This window comes from Dromaius novaehollandiae, chromosome 2 (genome assembly GCF_036370855.1).
Source record: "Dromaius novaehollandiae isolate bDroNov1 chromosome 2, bDroNov1.hap1, whole genome shotgun sequence".
In the NCBI taxonomy this organism is placed as follows: Eukaryota; Metazoa; Chordata; class Aves; order Casuariiformes; family Dromaiidae; genus Dromaius; species Dromaius novaehollandiae.
In genome coordinates this window covers 49,929,452-49,935,074 of record NC_088099.1, presented here as the reverse complement: position 1 = coordinate 49,935,074, position 5,623 = coordinate 49,929,452, and the positions used below count along the sequence as shown (strand labels likewise).

The window sequence follows — 5,623 nt, the reverse complement described above, 5'->3', positions numbered from 1 at the left end:
GAGAGGCTTAAAATGGCGTCGCTTACAAGGCGGTTCTTATAGTGAGCGCCGGACTCGGCTGTATCCTGCCGCCGCGGCCGGGCCCAGCGCGCAGCATTCCACAGGCTCCCAGCGCACAGGGCAGGGGGAGGAGAAATAGTGCCCGGCTCCCAGGGCGGAGGGAGACGGAGAGCAGCAGTGGCGAGAAGCGGCTGGGAGTGGGGGGAGGCCGCGGCGGCGGCGCGGCGGGGGGAGGCAGGGCGGGCAGGGGCGGCGGCGGCGGGGCCGGCGGGGCCGGGGCCGGGGCCGGGGCCGGGGCCGGAGCCGGAGCCGGAGCCGGAGGGGCGGGCGGCAGCGTATCCCAGCGGTGGGGGAGAGCGGTGCGAGCTCAAGGCTGGGAGTGAAGTTGGTGCCTCAGGGTGGGGGAGAGGCGGCGGCGGGGGATTAGCCCGGGGGTCCCCTTTCTTCAGCGCGAAATAATCTGAATTTACGGGGGGCGAGGCATGCGCAGGGAGCGCGATAGCCCGCTTTCGCTTGGCATTTGGGAATGGAGATTTATTTATTAAATAATTTTTTTTCGGGCGGGGGGGGGGGGGAACACACGCCACCAACTCTAGGGAAACTCGCGTTTTGCCCACGCTGGCTGCGGGAGGCTCGCGGGCCGCGTTACCGCCTCCAACCGGCCTCCGGCTCGGCTGCGGCCGTCGGCGGAGCTGCTGCCGGCCGCGGGGCCGTTGGGGGCCGTTGGGACCGTTGGGGCGAGCTCGGGGGAGGTGGCGGCGGCGCCCGCTCACGTCGGCGGAAACGCGCTCTGTTCTGCCCTTATAAATATTTGTGAGGAAGCAGTTGCCAAAGAAAGTATCTTGTTATGCAATTTATTTATTTTTTAGGGAAGAAGCAGGCTTTCCTCCACCCCCCCCCCACCATACTCTGCCTGCCTCTCGTCTCTTTAGTCAGTCGTAAAAAACAGGAAAATATGAATTGCACAAGGTCTTTTTTGCGGTGTGCGGAGCCTCGTAAAGGCACGTATGTGGCTGCCTCTTGCTTGGCGTTCACGGGCTTGCACAGCAAAACGTTTCCCAGACTTTTTGCGTGTGCCGTCTTGCAAAGCGTGTTTAACGCACCCCCAAAAGCGTACCTCTGTGTGAAACAAGGACTATATACCAACGTGTTTATATAAAACATCCATTGCTAGTGAAAGATGGATTTTTTTTTCCAGTATAGATTTGCTTTGGTACTAGCGGATGTTGGGGGTTGAATACTTGGTCTCGTGCTGGAGAGCCTCATGCAGCAGCTAGAGCTTGGTGGGGAAGGAGAGGCAGCACTGGGGAGATGCACGCTTCACATAGAGGCCACCTCTCTACCTGGTTTTCCACAGATAATGCTATTTTAAATAGACTCTGAATTTCTGCTCAGAAAGTTACACTTTTTTAAAGTTTTTTTTTCCCTATTTGTTGATTTATTTAGTAATGTGCCGTCTTAGACTAAAGGACTTCTTCGACAGTGCTGCTTGATTTTCACATCAGCTGCTTCATAGCAGTAGCACTTTTTGAACATGGGATTTCTCCCTGCTCAAATAAAATAAAATAAAGGTGTAGGGCTTGCTGCACACAAAACACCCCGAAACTCTCCCAGGTGCTGCAGTGGTCCAGGGCACCTGCCTGCACCTGCCTGGCATGGGGCAACCACATGAAGCTGTGATGCAGTGGGGCCAGTGCAGGGGTCCCGGGGCTGGAGGAGCTGTCACTAGTGAAGGGGCACTGGGAAGTCAGCAGTGCTAAAAAAAACCCAAACAACCCCCCCCCCAAAAAAAACATACAAAAAAACAAGACAAAAAAACCCATACAACCCCTCTACCCACCCCCCAAAGAAAATCGCAAACCACTTGGTTATTCCCCACTCCTCTCTGCCTTTGCAGGACATGCAGCATCCACCTGCCGGCCTCCCTGTGCACTGGGCCACCTCAAGCCCTCGCTAGGATGAAGTACCTCTGGGATAACCCTGAAGTTAGAGGGCCAAGAAATACAGCTTTCCTTGTCATGCTGTTTTCTGCTAGGATGGTTGCCCGCTTCGGCTACACTGGCTGAAAGGAGGGCAAGAAGAAGGAGAACTGTGCAGCAAGAGTAGGCAAAGCAAATGCTGTGGGATCAGGGCCTGCAGGCTGCAAATGCTGATGAGCTTCCAGGGGACTTGCAGGGTGTGTTTGCACGGCACAGGAGTGTGCTGCTGTGAGCAGCAGGACCTTGCCATCCTTGACACCAAAACTTTGATTCTGCTTATGCAAGTCCAAGAAAGCATGCTTGGAGATTGGTTTTGCTTTTTAAAAAAAAAAAAATATGGGAGGGGATGAACTACATTTTTTGTGCACCTCCTTTTCTCAGCTGCTTTCCTGTACAGCCTTGGGAAAATCATGTCTGCCTTGGTTTCACCCTCTGTAAAATGGGGATAATAATAATGACAGACCCCTGCTTTTAGATTGCTGGATCAAAGGTGCTATGTAAGTTCAAAGTGCTGTTTCTATAGGGTATTATTGCCAAATTCACTATCAGCAATTCCATTGGGCACTTGATAACAACAGTAGAATCAGTCAAACGCCCTTGATGCATTGCATGGTCCCAGATACCTTTCAGAGCCTCTTTGTGTGCCATCCCACCCCCTGAGGTCTGCAAGGATGGGGCTTTTGGAGCCTGGATTTTGCAGAAGCAGGAGGGGTATAGTCTGTGTCTTTGCTTCTGGCCCCTGAAGTATGGACCGCTTTTCTTTTTGACCTGATGAGGACTGCTGGAACTAGCCCATTTAAAAACAGGTTTAAAACATGGAACTTTTTTTATATAAATATATATATATATAAATTTCATAAGGCCTTTAGCACATAATGCTAAGCTCTTGTTGATTTTGAGTTGTTTTACTCTTGCATGGTTTGTTGTAATTTTAATCTGTATTTGTTTCATTGCAGAGTGGTTAGGATGCTTTCAGATCTAAACATGATGCTAATAGAAATTTGGTTCATCTTAGCTTTGCAATTTTTAGCTATTAGGTACCTAACCATTTTCTAAAATATCACCTTTTTAAAGAGACTACCCCAGGAAAGCTAATACCTTAATAGCTGGAACTGTTGCAATTGTGATTAACTTACAATACTATTCTTTCAATTACAAAATGTTTCTAAAATACATTTCATGTTTCTGAATTTTCTAAAATATAATGGTATATGGTCCAGTGTCAAAACAAGAAGGGTAAATGTTATATTGGATATTACAGTGCAGGGCTTCCATGAATGAATTCACAAAAATCCAGTTATTTTTCTTCTACTACTTTTCTTTTTTTCCCCCAAGAAGCATCCACTCTGTATATACAGCTTCAAAAGTTTCTTTGGAGCTCTTTTATACTTTAGTAGGTTTGTTTTGGAGACTATTTGCTAGATGACTATGCCGCAGACATATTTTTTTCAAAAGGTCAAGCAGTATTCTAACATGTCCATTGTGTATCACTGCAGTAAGAAATCCTCAGTGCAAAGGAGAGCTTCATGGTTAAATTTTAAAAGATAATGATTTAAATCTTTTTGTTAGCCTCTTTTTTACATCCTTAGCACTGCTTTTGGGGAGTCAGCTTTTAACACCGTAGAAAGCAGGAAGACCATTAATTAAAAATAACAAACAGCTAAAGATAAACTTAGTTGGTCACCTTTCCTGATGAAATTCTGGCATTTAGCAGTGTTTTTAAGGAACATAGTAACGAATGAGTAGGAATTGCACTAATATAAGGACAAAGCAAAACTACCAATTACGGAAACATCTAAGGCTCTGGGCCTGAATCTTTGATTTCCCATATGGATCTTAAAAACATATGCATAATTAGCTTCTAACTGTGCATAATCTAGGAATGTATTCAAGAATCAATTACAGATATTTTTTAAGACACTGACTAAATATATATTCACTTGTCAGCAACAAAACACATCATTGTGACCCTCTCAAAAAAAAATCTTCCAGCAAAGAAAAGTTATAATGTATTTAATAGGTCATGTATTTTCACTTTTATACAGGAGTGAAGGGGAAAATAGAGGAGATGCTTGCAGTATTTAAGCCTTCTTTGTGTTACAAGACTAATCAATTTAACTTCTGCTGCATGCTTGAGAACTACGGTTTATTAATACAAGTCGGAAACTTTGCTATGTTATAGCAAATAGCTATGCCACTCAGGCTCAATGTTAGTTCAAAACGTGTTCTTTGTGGACAAAGAGGGAGAGAATTTACCAGACTCAAAATACTGGTGAGATTTGACTTTTCTCAAAAAATTATGGAATAAAATTATGCCAGTGTGTAGCTTGAGGTCATTTTGAATGGAAAGGAGACAGCAACAGTTATTAATAAATTAGTATAGAAAATACTGATTAAAACACCTTGTTAACTGATTGGAATGAGAAAAATTGCAGTACTCTGCAAACACGGTTCCAAGCATCAGAAATAGAATTGTAATTGGCCAACAATTTGATTAAAAACAAAGTTATGCTTTTCTTTAATGTTTCTATTTTGAATATATGCAATATACCTTAGTGTTTCTCTCTTTAATTCAGTACATGTGAATGCCTGTAGCAGTTTAACTTTATATACCAGGTATGTTTCAGAAACTGAAAAAAGTTTCCAGCTGATTTAGCAGCTGAGGCATTACTCGTCAGAATATCTGATTACTGGCATATTAAGCAGCAGACACAGTGGAACAGAATAAACATGAAGCACTGCATCTGCCAAATACGTATATTTTAATTACTGCTAACCAAATGAATAAATAGCAGGATGGCTTTGTATTTAAAATTTATTGCATGATGATAAACAGAAATCCACATTATTGTTCCTTTTTAAAATTTTGTCATTATCAGGTATTGCACAGCACCTAAATTTTCATTTGAAATCTCTCTGTGTGCCTGTCTCTTAATGATTATGGGTCTTGTATTCCTAATTTAAAGCAATTGCAATCGTTGTGTTCAGCCACCCTTGCAGAAAAACTAGCCACAAACAAATGAAAACAATAACAGTCGCAAAGGTGTGACACCTACCTTCTTCTTCCCAACTCAAACTCCATCCACATGAAACCACCGATTTCTCAAAGTTGTAACCCTTTAATTGTCAATACTCTAAGCATGCTAGGTATATACAGAAAGCTGTCTTTAAAAGGTAGTTGATGTATAAATTTTGCCTTTTTCTTTCAATAGCTTTAGGCCAGATTTTCTTATTCAGAGCAATTGATTCTAATACATAATCTTAAAACATAAGATAATAAATTATTAAGATGAGATTTTTCTGTTCAGACCAGTCTTTCCTAATTACTGTACAATCTGAAAATGTCAGAACATGAGGGTAAGAGTTTCATTTGAACAAGTCTCCAGATAGGTTGTGTACGGACTAGGGCTTCAGATTTTCCTTACACCTCAGAAAATTTTCTGTTTCCTTTCTGGCTGCAAACACTAAGCACCTCTGCAAACACCTCCGGTTATCTAGACAGTTGGCTGCCCTTACGCAGTCTGGTAATCTTAAAAATCCTCTGGTCAGAATGAGTGGCTTTTAACCAACATTTTCATTTAGAACGGAAATAGTAGTTGTAGCATTTTTGCAGTTATGGCAAGGAAGCACTGTCTTTCTTAGAT

At 43.6% G+C, this 5,623-nt stretch overlaps 1 long non-coding RNA gene across 1 annotated transcript; it reads left to right on the top strand.

Annotated features, from left to right (window-relative positions):
• Window positions 1-185: 185 nt before the first annotated feature.
• On the top strand, window positions 186-4,890 carry LOC112979652 (uncharacterized). Its single transcript, XR_003258233.2, has 2 exons — window positions 186-359; window positions 1,898-4,890. It is a non-coding gene; the product is annotated as an uncharacterized LOC112979652 (long non-coding RNA).
• The last annotated feature ends 733 nt before the right edge of the window (window positions 4,891-5,623 follow it).